Below are 15,527 nucleotides of genomic sequence, written 5' to 3' on the forward strand. Positions count from 1 at the left end.
TTACCTGGAAGAAAAATTATACTGCATCAGACAACATCATCCTATTTTCTTAATAATATACAAACTCTGACCTGTTCAGAGTGAAGTTCAAGGTGCAAGTTGAGCTAATGCACATTCATTGTGCTATCTGCAATTGAATAGATTCTTCAGCACAAAGAACAAATGCACTGCTGTATTTGAAATGGATGCCCCCCTTCAAATCAGATACATTTTTAAAACCAGTAGCTTTCGTTTATCTCTTTACTACACAATATTATTTTCCCTCACTATGGTTGGTCATTTAGGTATTTTGAAGAAGTGCTGTAATAAATATGACTCGTTAGCAGTGAATGAGCAAGAAATTTTTAACTGGGAGTTGTCATGGAATGAAAATGATAATTTTGACATGTAAGTCATGATGATGATATCACCTGCAATTAACAAAGGGCCATTTCTTGCAAAGCAAATTATACTGCCTTATATAACTCCAAACTAAAGAAAAGTTTTTTTCCAATAACACTTTCCCAACTAAGATTCATCTTAAAAGTCTGCAGTAAGTCAGTGTCACAAGTGTCCTCAGTAACCCTGGGGTTAGAGCAAGGGCAGCATTAACGAAAGAAAAGCAAAATCAGTTGGGGCTCCCTATCCTGGTCACGTTCCAATAATCTCCACTGGAAAGTGCCATGTGCTAGTATCAGATGAGGAATGGATCAGGCTCAACTGCAAAATCCTTTTTTTTAAAAAGATCCTTCAAGTCCAGTAGCTTTTTGCCATTTAAAACCTAGGATGCAAGACATGGGTCAGATAACAGAGAGCAGCTGGAGCCTGTGCAGCAATATATGAGTCAGTGCCTTCAGGGTAGCAGAAAGGGAAAAAACAGCAAAACAGATGGAGAGAAGGAGTAAAATGGCATCAGTTAAAGCTAGGCAACATAGAGCTTACACAATATTGGAAGTTTGGGATCTGATTACAGAACTCTTTGAAATGTATTAGGCTGTTTTCTGTTAAAAGTGCTATATAAAGTTTTTGCTGGAGGAATAGAAAGAGTGGCAGTTGAAAGGGAGAAAGCCAGCATCATGAGCCCAAAGGGAGATGAACAGAAATTAAAAATGGAAAGGGAAGAACTCAGGGGCTCAACATTCAGAAGGCAGAAAATGGAGCATGGAGAGGAAATTAGTAAATTAATGGAAACTCAACAGGAAAACTCATTTTGGTTTATACTTTAGAAAGCAGTTAATAGAGAACAGTAAAGCTGGGAGAAGGTAGAGACAATGGGGGCTGTGTAGTTAAAGTGAGCAAAAAGTAAATTAATGTATTAAGGATTTACAGCATTCATAGCAACCATCTTAAAATTTTACCTCAATCAGGAAACAGAACCTGGAAATAAATGAAATACTCCAAAAAGTACTCACAAAAGTTATACTTATGACCAACTTAAACTACAAGATTGTTATTTAAAAACTTCAGTTCAAACTTGCTTCTTTTTCTTGTCATCTCTAGTTTTCCTTGGCTAGATACTGTGCCTCATAATATACTCTGTACATGGATCATGTTCGATTTGACAGCTCTATAGCAATCAGAAATGACGTGGAAATGTTCGATATTGAGACTCAGTCACCAAATTCAGCTCTGATCCAAATGCTGATCTAACATCCCGAAATTTATTTCTGTTCCATCACTGTTGCTGGGTTAAAATCTTGGAACTTCTTTCCTAACAGCACTGTTGTTATATCTATACAACAGGGACTGCAGTGGTTCAGGAAGGTGGCACATCATCACCTGCTCAAAGGCAATTAGGGATGTGCAATAAATGATGCCCTTCCAATGGTGCCCACATCCCATGAACAAAAAAAAAATAGCAATATACTTCACTCCAGAGGAAGGTCCAATCACATCATCCTATGTGACTATGACAAAGGTAAATTGTCTTCCTTGTCCTTCTGCAGCCATTGACACGGTTAACCATATCATCCTCCTCCAATGCCTTTCTCATCATCGTCCAGTTGGGTGGGACTGCTCTCACCTGGTTTCATTCTTATCTATCTAATCAAAACCAGAGAATGACTTGCAATGTTTTTCATTCTGCTCCGCACCTCTGGTGCCTCCCCAAGGATCTATCCTGGTCCCCTCCTATTTCTCATCTACATGTTGTCCCTCAGCAACATCATCAGAAGGCACGGTGTTAGTTTTCACATATACACTGACAACACCAGTTCCACCTTACCACCATCTCTCTCAGTTCCTCCAGTCAGGCAGGCTCTGGCAAAGGGGACAGGTGAGTTGGTGAGGGTAGGGAGGGATTACCATGAGGATGGACATTGCCAACAGGAAGGAGGAAAGCATTCCATGGGCCACAGGCTGCTCAATTAAGAAGTACTCCCCCCTCCACACTCTAAGCCTGGAGGGAGGCCACCATGGTCTACCTTTGCAGCGAAGGGCCCTCCCACCATTGGTAAAATTCCAGTGGTGATAGGAAGAGGCCTGCAACTGGCCACTTATGTGACTCAATTGACCTCTGTGCGGGAGAGCCGTGCACACACTAAGAATACACACTAAGTATCAGTGAGCAGATTATTGCTGAGTAAGAGCTCTTGATAGTACTGTCAACGCCTCCCATCACTTTGCAGATGATCTAGAGTAGACTTTTGGGGTGGTAATTGGTCAGGTTAGATTTGTCCTGCTTTTTGTGGGAGGACATACCTGGGCAATTTTCCCCATTGCCAACAGATGATTGTGTTGTAGCTGTACTGAAACAGTTTGGTTAGGGCCGCAGCTAGTTCTGGAGCACAAGTCTTCAGTACTATTGCTGGAATATTTCCAGGGCCCATAATCTTTGCAGTATCCAGTGCCCTCAGCCTTTTTTTCATTTCACATGGATTGAATCGAATTGACTGGAGACTGGCATCTGTGATGCTGGGGATCTCAGGAGGAGGCCAAGATGGATCATCCACTCAGCTCTTCGGGCTGAAGATGGTTGCAAGTGCTTCAGCCTTGTCTTTTGCACTGATCTGCTGGGCTCCTCCATCATTGAGGATGGGGTATTTGTGGGGCCTCCTCCTCCAGTGAGTTGTTTAATTGTCCACCATCATTCACAACTAGATGTGGTAAGACTGCAGAGCTTAGATCTGATTCGTTGGTTGTGGGATCACTTGGCTCCGTCTATCACAAACTGCTTCCACTGTTTGGTATGCAAGTAGTTTTGAGTTGTAGCTTCACCAGATTGAGACCTCATTTCAGGTACGCTTGGTGCTGCTCCTGGCATGCACTCCTGCACTATTCATTGAACCAAGGTTGACTGTAACAGTAGTGTCACAAACAGAATTTGTGCTCTCTTACTGCCTGGATCAGTATGTTTTGTATGTCAAGTGGCATACATTTTATTACAAACAGAAACAGAAAATTCTGGAAAAATTCAGCAAGTCTAACAGCATCTGTGGAGAAAAACAGAGTTAACGTTTTGAGTCTGTATAACTCTTTTTTAGAGCTAAAGAGAAGTAAAAATGAGATGAAATTTATAATGTTTAAGGGGTTTGGAGCAGGTGAAGCTGGATAGAAGGCCAGTGATAGGAGAGATTGACAAAAATGCGGTTAACAAAAGAACAAACTGGTAGTGGTAAGGGCTAAAGGAGGTACTGATAATGGCATTAAGGTAAGAAAGCAGAAAGCAGGACAAGGGTAAGCACTCTGGAAAGAACAACATGAACAAGTGTCAGATAGCCCTTGTGGGGATGGGGTGGGGGGAGGGGGCAGTGGTGAGGAAAAATGATCAAAAATAGGATAAAAGGTAGGGATAAAACAATGAATAAATGAATAAAAATGAAAATAAATAAGAATAAAAATAAGTGGATAAAAAAAATTTAAAAATAAAAAATAAAAATGAATATTGAAAAAAGGGATAAAAAAAGAGGGATAGGGGAGATCTGAAGTTGTTGAACTCAATATTCAGTCCGGAAGGCTGTAAAGTGCCTAGTTGGAAGATGAGGTGTTATTCCTCCAGTTTGCGTTGGGCTTCACTGGAACATTGCAGCAAGCCAAGGACAGACATGTGGGCATGAGAGCAGGGTGGTGTGTTGAAATGGCAAGCAGCAGGAAAGTCTAGGTCATGCTTGCAGACAGACGTACATTTTATTACCCTTGGAGTGTGTTCCAATTAGATAATTCAGCAGCAAACTTTCGTTAGATAAAAAAAGTGTTATTTATTCTCACACTTAGCCAGAATTAAACACAACCTCAGTCTCACTCATGCACCCACACATACGGAGATTGGACACAGATAAAGGTCATACACTTTTGCAGATTACAGTCATCTCAATCTCTGATTTTTGAATGGATTCCATGATTTAAAGTTGAAGTGAGAGCCTTGTCTAGCGAAGGTTTCATAACAGCTTGTTAGGTATATTGTTGCCTAACAGCTAGGTGGTTGGTTTTCAGGCGATCTTTGAACTGGAATACCTTACATATTCTGGCTGTCTGTTTTCTTGCAGCTTGTTTCCTATGAGTCTGGTTCACACACTGGCTTAACTGATGTTTCTGACAGCTTTGGTGGAACTGATCAGCAAACTGCTCTTAACTGACCTTTTAAGCTGACAGAAAAACATGGCTTCTTGCCATGTGGCTTTACACAAGTTCAAGGCCTTTTCCAAATAAGGTGTGTGTTCATGTTGATTTCACATCCTGTGGTGTGGGTTAACACTACTGAGGCCCACAGAGTCCAGTTTGCATGAGGTTGGGTGGGGTGGGGTGGGAGAGGGAGGGGTTGAAAGTAGCTATATTTCCTTCTGTCATGAAGCTATTAATGTATATTATATTATTGGAAAATATTTTTCTTTTAAAATAGAGGTTTAGTCAGTGGGTGTCTTAATTCGATTAAAGACAGCTAGTCTGGGTGCTTTGAAATGAACTAGTTTTGAGATGTAAGAGAGGTAGACAGCATTTGCATTTTTTGAAAAGCGCATTCAAGAAGTGGGCAAAGAACAGGCAATATGTTTCTATTACTAATAGAGTTGATACTATGAAAGAGGCTTTATTGTTAGAAGAGGTGGAGTTCAAAGAGGCTAGTGATACAATGAATTTATATCCAATGAGATATGCTAGGTATATCAGAGGGCAGTTTTCGAGTGTGAAGGGCACAGGCAATGTAAGATCAAAGTGGCTGTAAGCCTACAACTGTCTCCACATGAACCAAATGAAATTAACCTAAAATGAAATTAATTTGAATTTGTAAGTTTTTTTTTAATTCATTCATGGGATGTGGGCACTGCCCATCCTTAATTGCCTTTGTTCAGAGGGCATTTAAGAGTCAACCACATTGCTGCGGGTCACATGTAGGCCAGGCCAGGTAAGGATGGCAGATTTTCTTCCCTGAAGTTCAGGAGTTTGGGTTTTTACAGCATTTGACAATGGTTTCATGGTCATCATTAGACTTTTAATTCCAAATTTTTATTAAGTCCAAATTCTATCATCTGCCATGGCAGGATTTGAACCCAGGTGCCCAAAGCATTACCATGGGTCTCTGGATTACTAGACAAGTCAAAATACCACTATGCCATCACCTCCCCTAGAGGTGAAAATGCTTTGTCTAGTGTTCAGTTAAATTTATGGATTGCTGTAGCTTTAATGGAGATTAGTTTGGGAATTTGTTAAAAGTTATGATAGTAGTAATTTGTAGCCATGTGTATATAATTACCTTGTGTAAATTAATAAAATGCTTCATTTAGTTTAATATAAAACTTCTTGAGAACTGGTGGTCTGATTCCTGAATTTAGAGTTGCATCTCAAACATACCACTTAAAAATATAGGTTATGTTTGAAGTTTCTCTCTGGGATTTTAAATAACTCAGCTTTACCAAAAGGCTGTCTCAAAACACTTCCATCTGCCACAAATTGAGTTTTGATTTTCCCTTTTACCCAATATGGAACATGCAGAGAGGCAGTCTGATAACTCCATAGTCTTGTTTTGGACCATCCTTAAGCAAAGAGATGTGTGAATTCCCCAGATGGCTGCGCATGTCCATATTTAATTAGGTATTCAACTGAAACTTGCTACTGTCTGTAGACCAAATGCCAAAAGTCACATGATTTTTGGCAGTCATCTTAACAGCTGGATTGTGTCTAATTTTTAAACTGAAAGTTCATAATATGACATGCCAGTACTGGGCATGACAGTAGAGTGAGGGATATGCTGGGCCATGAGTTTACAGATTGTGGTCGAATACAATTCTGCCGTTGATGGCCTACAGTGCCTCATGGATGCACATTTTTGCTTTGCTAGATCCATCCTAAATCTATTCTATTTAGCACTGTAGTAGTGCCACACAACACAATGGAGAGCATCCCTCAGCTAATGACCATCTTTTAACCACAATGCTGAAATAAAAGCCACCACAAAACAACTATTCCAAACTAACTTCATCAAACCATCCAATATTCCATACAAAAGTCAACTATTCAAGAATGGTTACAGCACATTGGGCCCATCGTGACTGTGTTGGCACTCTGAAGGAGCAGTTCCCATGCCTTTTCCCAATAACCCTGCAAATATTTCTTTTTCAGATTGTGATCTAATTCCCATTTAAAAGCCTCCATTGAACCTGCCTCTACCACACTCTCAGGCCGTGCATTTCAGATCCTCATGAGTTTTTGCTCATGTCTCCATTGCTTCTTCTGTCAATTATTTAAATCTGTGTCCTTGCATTATCAATATTTTCATGAGTGGGCATAGTCTTTCCCTACTCTGTTCAGACCCCTCATTATTTCGAATACCTCATTGAAATCTCCTCTCAACCTTCTCTTCTCCAAGGAAAAACAGTCACATTTTCTCCAATGTTTCTATGTAACTATGTTTCTCATCCCTGGGTCCATTCTTGTGAATTTTTTCTGCACCTTCTTTAATGCTTTCACATTCCTTCCTAAAGTGTGATGCCCAGAATTGGACTCAATAGTTCAGTTGAGGCTAAACCAGTATTTCATACAGGTATAAAATAACTTTCTTGCTTTTGTACTCTATGCCTCTATTGATAAAACCCAGGATGCTCTCTCCATTAACTGTTCTCTCAACCCTTCCTGGCACCTTCAATAATTTATGCTCCTGCTCCTGCACCCCCTTTAGAATTATATACTTTATTTTAACATGGTCTCTCTGCATTCTTCCTATCAAGATGAATCACTTCACATTTCTTTGCATTAAATTTCATCTGCTACTTGTCCACCCATGCAACCAAACTATCCATACCCTTTTGAAGTTCTACGCTATCCTCCTCATGATTCTCAATGCTTCCAAGTTTTGTATCATGTGTAAATTTTGAAATTGTACCCTGTACACCGAGGCCTAGGTCCTCATCATATATCAGGAACAATAGAGATTCTAACACTGATCTCTGGGGAGCTCTACTGCATGCCTTCCTCTATTCTGAAAAAACAACTGTTCACCACTTCTCTTACACTACTACTGTTTCCTGTTACTCGGCAAATTTTGTATCCATGTTGCAACTGTCCCTTTTATTCTATGAGCTCGAACTTTGCTCACAAGTCTGTTGTGCAGCACTTTATCAAGTGTCTTTTGGAAATCCATGTACACCACATAATAGCATTGTGGTGGCGTAGACAACTATAGGGAGCCCACTCAGTACTGAAAGGGTTAATGGAGAAATTGAATTAAATGCTTAAGCCTAAGAGAAAAACACTGCAACCTTAAAGAGCAATAGCATCTTGTCTGACCACTATAGCGGGATGAGCCTTGAGACATTCCATGTCTGTCTCTCTTGGGCCGAATGTAATCAGAGTTATGATAGTCAAGTTATAAACAACTGCACTTGTGGTGTAGGAATGGAAATTTACTGGAACATGGAAGTCAGTTAACGTATGCAAATAAGTGGATTGAGATGTGCAAAATTTACTGATTGGTTGTAAAATGCTTTTAATCAAGCGTTTCTGTATTCTGCTTGGAGACGGCACAATAGCTCTTGTTGTATTGTTCTCCCTTGTGCACAAGTAATAAATGGGATTTCCATTTTTTAATGATGCCTTGGTGTAATTAATCTCCAACAGATTCTGGAGGTTCCACTGAGATGACTAACCCCTGGGGTTGGGTCACGGAGCGCCAGCGTTAGGACCTCGCGGTTCAAGGACTCCTCAGTCCGCGGCACCCCCATTTGGGCTTCTGGGGTTCGTTGACCTGCGATCTGCCTTTGCCTGCCTGTGGCTAACTCTCAGGCTAAGTCATCTATTTAAATATTTGGGAGATTAATTTGGCCAGTAATTTAGTGTAAGTTATTAGTAGTATACCCAGGGGTTCGAGTCCCCTGGAGGTGAAAAAGTAGCAGTAGTATTCCCAATGGTTTGAGTCCCCTGGAGGTGTAAAAGTAGTAGTAGTATTCCCAGGGGTTCGAATCCCCTGGAGGAAAAAAGTAGTAGTATTATTCCCAGGGGTTCGAGACCGAGGAGGAAGAAAGTAGTAGGATTCCCAGAGGTTTGAGTCCCCTGGAGGTGAAAAGTAAGTACTTTCTGTGTTTTCTTTTGTGCATATTATTAACTAAAAAATGGGAAATATGGCTTCAAAGAAAGCCCACGTTCCCCCTTTGAAGGGAACCCCAAATACTTATATGTATGTTCATTACAGTCCTGAAATTGTCCAGTTTGTTTCTGATTGGGTTAAATGGACTCAAAGTAAAGGAGAGAGCTTCCCACCAGCTGGAACTTTTAATCAGGACAGACTTGAGCGCTTATAATATGTTTTAAGGGAGGTAGATAGTCCGCTACTGAATTTTCTGTAACTTAAAAAAATAAGAATTGATCTAAGTTATAAGAGCCGTTTGTGCTGGGGAGAGAGAGAGAGAGAGAGTACCCCTAAGGGGTTAATGAGCAATTGACAAGCAGCAGCAGAGAAAATGTGAACTTTCGTCAGCTTGAAGATCCATATAGGTGGAGCCTTCAAGATCCCTTTATTCCCCCACTGCTCCTCGAAGCTTCATTTAGAGTTAAGTTCAATATTATATGAGTATCAATACATACCCTTATCCATGTGTTTGTTTGTGTGCAATGAAGCATTTGTATGTGAGCTTTAATGTGTTTTCTTCCCTGAATTGTCTTTTGTGTGTGTAGTTGAGCACTTTAGAGTCGAAAGCCCCATATTAGATTAAAGGAAAAGTTTATTAAAATATTCCAAAGTTTTGAGTATAAGGTTTAAGTTGAGATTTCTGGCAAAGATCGTAATTTGAAGGTAGTGTAAAGATAAAACAGGGTTTGCCTTTGTTTGAGATGAACCAAACCTTGTACCACCCCCTTGCAGACTAGTAGGGAATAACCCTCATCATCAGCTTCCAAGCTGATTGGGATTAATACATACAAGTTAGTATTCTAAAATTCTGAGGAAAAAAAATTACTTGAAATTCAGAAAGATTCTAGGAAAACCAAAAGACATAAACACAAGGTCTAGGTGGTTCCAATGGGTAAAAAGGGGTTTATTAAGAAGAGATGAATTAAATATTAAAGGAAATCTGCTTTCCAAAAGCACTGGCATTTGAATTTGGGACAATCTTGCGATGTAAAGTGCAGTGTAATTTAACAGGTTACTTTTGAATCACTAGATGCTATCTAAGATAAAGAATGTGTCGATAAACATACGGAAATTATAACTTGGATACAAATCATTACACATGAAAAAGAGGTTGTTTTAATTTTAATAGTGTAAATTACAGTTCTTACAAAGTTTAAAAATTTGATGTTTGGTTCTTGATAAAGTTCTCAAAAGGGAATTTTCATTTTAAAAGGTTTGACAACAATTGGCACTAATTAAAATGCTGCAAGCTTTTATATTTGTAAAGTCTGTTCCCAAAATATGAAGTTAAGCTCAAGGCCTTGACAAAGTTTGGCAGAAATCCATTTTTTGGCTAAGTTAATGAATCTGGGATAATGCAAAAAAAAGTCAGACATAATTTAGTGGGACAATAAGATGTTGTTTGAGAAGAAGATAAGGAAGCAAAACATGTCAATGCTTGATTTCTGTTTTAAAACTGCTATGAGAATACTTTATTGTCTCTCCAGACAACCTGAACAAGATGGTAGCTGTTGCATGTGTAAGCTGGTATGAGGAAAGTAGGAGAAAGAGCTAGGGAAAGAGGACGTAATGTACAAACTGTTTTAAGGGAAATGAATTTGATAATCTGGCCATCAACTGAAGCATTGGAACTGCACAGGGGGAGATAAGCAAAGATCTAGAGACAGAGATCCCCATTGAAATGGAATAGTTAATATGGCCTAAAGAGTAAGGAAAATTTTAAACGATCAAGACAATAGAAAAACTGAACTCAAGAGAATCTTAGGATGATCATGGTCAGGGAAAAAACTTAGAGGTAAAACTATGTAGAATCTGTAGTTCAGGAATTGAAATGTAAGGAGAAATAATACTTAACAACAATTTACCACAAAATGGATACAGGTAAAGGGAAAGCTGGAAAAAGGCTAAATAGATGTATTACTGATTATATTAATGTGCCTGTGAGCTACAAAAAGTAAGACCACAGGATTAACACCTTGATGACAGACAGAGTTAAGCGGTTCCCAGAGAGAACCGTCACTGGAAGTGAAGATACTGAGCCATTGAAAGATAGGATAAAAAGGTGCATTGTAGAGTTGTTTAAGGAATTGAAGTCTGACATGAGACAGCAGCAGGAGAGAGTAAACTGGAAGGAGTGGGGGTGCCTACCCAGATGGATTCAGAATAGGGAACTCATTTCACAGGGAGAGTCATTAAAGAAGTGTGTAATCTTATGGAGATTAAACAGAAATTCCATATTCCTTACCACCCCCAGAGTCCAGGGATGGTGGAAAGGATGAACTGAACTTGAAAAAAACATCAATCAAGAGACAGGGAACAGCCCAAAATTCTAATGCGCCGTGGGCTACCCCAAGCAGGACCACCGGCTCCACCCCAATTGAAATGATAACAGAAAGGGCCATGCAATTACCTGAAGGCATTATAGTAGGAGGAGTAGGGCCACTAAAAGGAAAAATACAGGACAATGTAAGGGAATTAAGTAGGCAATTACATGAGTTGAGAGAGGAAGTTAGAGACTCACAGATGATTAAGGATATGGAAACAGGCAAATCCAAAGAGCAACAACGAGCCTCCCCAAGTGGGGAATAAAGTGATGGTCAAGGTGAGCTCGGAGCGAACAGGCATGGACCATTCGAGGTAATTATGACAGGTGATACATGCGCACTTGTAGATATGAGAACGGGAGCCAATGTTAATGTCTCCACAGATCTACGATCCTGGTCATGGGCGTATCAGTACTGGCAACAAGGTCGGGGATCATCACTGCTCATCCCGCACCGCAGGAGGAAATTTGGTACAGAACGGACAGTGCCGAGTGTGACACGCAATGGGGAATGATAAATGTAACAGCAGGAAAACAAGTGCTTTCAAATTGTAGTAAGGGTTTGTTTCAGATCGGGCATGGGAGAACCGCCACTACCCAGCCATCTCCCACCTCTACTTTCACAGTCTGAGTAGAGATAATTGAAGACCCTCAAACCACACTGACTGAATCATCTTGTCCGAATATGCATCCAGGATCGACAAATGGTTTGGTTCTGATTAATCAGAAGTTTTGTATGATAATGTACACCATAAGCTGGTGCCCATAGTCTTGAACATATCCGGAATCGTCCTGCCCCTGTGGTGCTCAACCCATACCCAAGCACGCTATACAGCTCTGACGTGCCAATTGATGACTGAAGCAGTTCAGTTCAATGGCAAGATGCGATCAGGCTTGGGAGGGAACCGCATTAAGCGTAGCCTGATAAATAATCTCGCTTAGATATTCAATATAGGGATATCATTGGTTAATCCAAAACCTGGCTACCGTGCTCGAAGGTCATGCGGTGACTATCAATAAATTAATTGAAATAGGGAAAAATATTTCAGATGAAGCGAGCAGAAATGATGTATGCAGCACCTATGGATCAAGCCCGAGAAAATTTAAGACAGATTAATGAAGGGGTAGTCCCTTTATGGGTAACTAATGAGCATTTATTGAATCTCTCATGACACAAGAATCATGACTTGACCAGTTGCCAGCTCAGAGGTTTAACACGTGTATATAGAATGAATGTTGAATGTATAGTGAATAGTATTGAATTAGTAATACCTGTCATACCTATGTCAATGACATAATCTCCAGGCAAGATGCCCACAGTGACTGCTGGTACAGGACCCCAGCCATGGGGCCCATTTGTACACCTACAAATGGACTTTATACAAATGCCTAAATGGATGGAATATAATTATGTTTTGGTTATAGTATGTTTGTTTTCGCGATGGGTGGAGGCGTATCTCACCCGATGAAATGATGCTGTTATTGTTGTAAAATTGTTGTTATGTGAATACATGCCCAGGTTTGGGATACCAGAGATTTTATTGAGTGATAATGGCTCTCATCCCACCGCTAAAGTGATAAAGGAACTGTTGAAGGCCTTACAATGCAACCATCACCTTCACAACAAAAACAGAATTACCTGGGAAAACTCAGCAGGTCTGGCAGCATTGGCAGAGAAGAAAAATGCTGCCAGACCTGCTGAGTTTTCCCTCCCATGAATGATCAAGGTCAGTGAATGCACATTCAAGCGCCACATTCATATCAATGAACTACCAGCCTCAGTTACTCCTCACCGCCTTCACTCACCTACCACCATTCTCCATCCACCACCATACAATTCTTTGCTTACATAGCTTGACTTCCTCACTGAGGGCTTCACTGCATATTGGACAGTGATGGTTAACTGCTCTCAAAGCCTTCTCAGTGTCTGGCAAGAGGCCCTCGACCTCCTACGGAAAGAGGACCTCTTTCCTCCCAGCGAACCCATGCACCAAGGCCTCCAAGGCTGCATCAAAGAACCATGGAATGCCACATTCGCTCTTCTTACTGCTCAGAATGTCTGCCTTAGCCACTTCCAGCAACCAGAATGCACCTCCCCTTTAAGAGGTGCAGGCTGGCTTTCAGTGTGGGCTAGCTTTAAGTGGTAGTAGCCTCACACAAACTTAGACCCCTTTGTTGAGGCGTGCAGACACTCAACAGCAAGTTTAGTGTTGGGCTCTATACGATAATCATTTAAATTAGCAACCAGCATGAAGTTTGTTTGCTGCCTGTATAAGAAAGAACAGGCACAGGTTGATGATGCATCTTGATCCCTCTGTCCATTTTCAGGCCTTATCAAATCATTTACTCCTACCCCCTTTGAGTCTAAACCCAAGTTCATAACAAGGCCTTGGGTTTTAAAATATGAATTTAAGAAAAATGTTACAAGAGACACAAAGCTACTTCAACTGATAAATATGTCGTGTTATTATAAAATATAGATCTTTTTTGTTTGTTCCTTAAAAAAAAAATGTTCTTTCCAACTTTAATCTGGATACTAGAAACTTCAGCAACAAAGAAAAAATGGCAAAAAAAACCCAAAAACATTTTGAGGGACTGTGAAGTAACTTAGAAATAAATTTATGATTTTGGTGCAGATAACACAATCTGGAAATCTCTACACAAGAACAACAGCTTTAAATCTACTTTCCATCGTTCCATGGCAGAGCTGAAGAATGCAACAAGTTTTTTATTAAGTGAAAGTAACGAGATAAACTGGCCAGTCAGCAAAGAAGTGCTGCAGGGTCACTCATTCTGGGGCCAGAGAGGATGCCAGATATTAAATGTAAAATTCAAATAAAAGCTAGTCCATTTTTTATGCAGCAGCCCTGTCATACAGCACAAGTCTGTTCTGATCATAAAATTGTTTTTTCTCTCTCCGGTTGCTGATAAGTATAGTGTCACTGTAGAACTTCCTTTTTTTGAATAGGTGATAACGGCAAATCATGGAATCTGGTAAACAGCAATCCTCCATGCCTATTTCAAAAGAAGTAAAATCTTTATGAACCAGCATGCACAGGGATTAGGTGGTGCTGGTTAATCCAAAAAATGCCAGTGAACGGAGGCTTCCATTTATCAATGGAATGCAGCTCAATACTTGTAGCATAAGCTAATATACAAGTACTCAGAAGGTAAAGAACAGCATTCTTTTTACTTCTAATCTTCAACGGTACCTTAAAATATAAATTGAAGTATAAAATAATTCAGTATAGAGGCACGGATTCCGGATAACTTTGAGATTGCTTCCTATTGGTAAAGTGACAATTCATTCAAAGTTCCAGTTAAGGACAGTTGGTAATAGTGCCAGGTAACACAAGTTTACTGTATATCACAATACTCAGGTACCGAGTGTCCTAATCCTATTCATCCCCCATCTCTCCCACCCACTTCTGGAGAGGCGGTTCTCTGATTTTCATATGCTAATAAGGTTGATTGCTTGCCTCAGACTTTTGCAGCTATCTGCATTTAATGGCTGTGAGCCAGGTATCCCAGGGCTCGAGAAACCCCACAGCTAAAAGGAGTTACCATATTTAATAGACAAGTGTTTTTTTAAGAGCACTGCCTGTGAGCCAGAAGAAACAGGAGTGCTTTTAGCCAGCCCTTTCCAGCCAACATGACACAATCTGTTTCCCTCTCTGTGATCAGATTTCTTCACCGCGATCCAATCTCTCACACCTCATCTGATCCCTCCCTTCCACAACTTCTTCCTTCCTCCTCTTCAATTGTCCTACAAAACCACTGCCCACCCGCACCACACCCCACCCCCCAAAAAAAAAACCTGATCTGGGGGAGGCAGCGGTGTAGTGGTATGATAATAACCTGGGGACCCAGGTTCAAATCCCTCCATGGCAGATGGTGGAATTTGAATCCAATAAAAATCTGGAATTAAAAATCTAATGGTGACCATGAAACCATTTCAGATTGTCATAAAAACCCATCAGGTTAATAATGCCCATTAGGGAAGGAAATCTGCCAACCTTACCTGGTCTGGCCTACATGTGATTCCAGACACACAGCAATGTGGTTGACCCTCTGAACAAGGGCAACTGGAGATGGGCAATAAATGCTGGTTGAGCCAGTGATACCCACACGAATGGAAAAAAAAACAGATAGCAAGAAGCAGAGAAGAAAATTTCTGATGCACTCCTGCCTTAAATTTCAGCAAGACCTCGATCTTCCCAATGACATGTGCCCCTGTTCCTTCCCCATAAATATTGGGGGCATGGTTTTACAAGGCAAGTGCTATTGCTATAAAATAAAATCCATGGAAAATGCAGGCAAAAACAGATAGTAACAATCTAATGAAGTCTAACTGTTTGTTCTATGCCAAGTAGCTTGAAGAACATGCCCACCTTTTCTGTACTTATACCTTTGATGAGCAATATGGTATTAAAGATAAAGGATAGTGTGCTGTAAATTACAGAGCTTGGTTTATTGCATTATACTTTTAAATAATGTTGGAATAAGTGTGAGGAGGAGGGAGCAAATTTGTTTCATTTTTCATTCACTTATGGTGCCTATCAATAAAGAGTTTCCATGACAGTCCCTCAGAACAACAAGGATGCTTACCACCGAGTCCTATAGTAGAAGAAGGGAGAAAGAGAAAAAAAGAAAGGGGAAGAGAAAGAGAGA

At 40.3% G+C, this 15,527-nt stretch overlaps 1 protein-coding gene across 3 annotated transcripts in view; it reads right to left on the reverse strand.

The window, feature by feature from the left end:
* Positions 1-15,527, reverse strand: part of dgkb (diacylglycerol kinase, beta) — a 975,484-nt gene that overhangs the window by 859,998 nt on the left and 99,959 nt on the right. The gene's annotated exons all lie outside the window — the stretch shown is intronic.

The sequence above is a fragment of the Carcharodon carcharias genome, chromosome 3 (assembly GCF_017639515.1).
Source record: "Carcharodon carcharias isolate sCarCar2 chromosome 3, sCarCar2.pri, whole genome shotgun sequence".
Lineage (NCBI taxonomy): Eukaryota > Metazoa > Chordata > Chondrichthyes > Lamniformes > Lamnidae > Carcharodon > Carcharodon carcharias.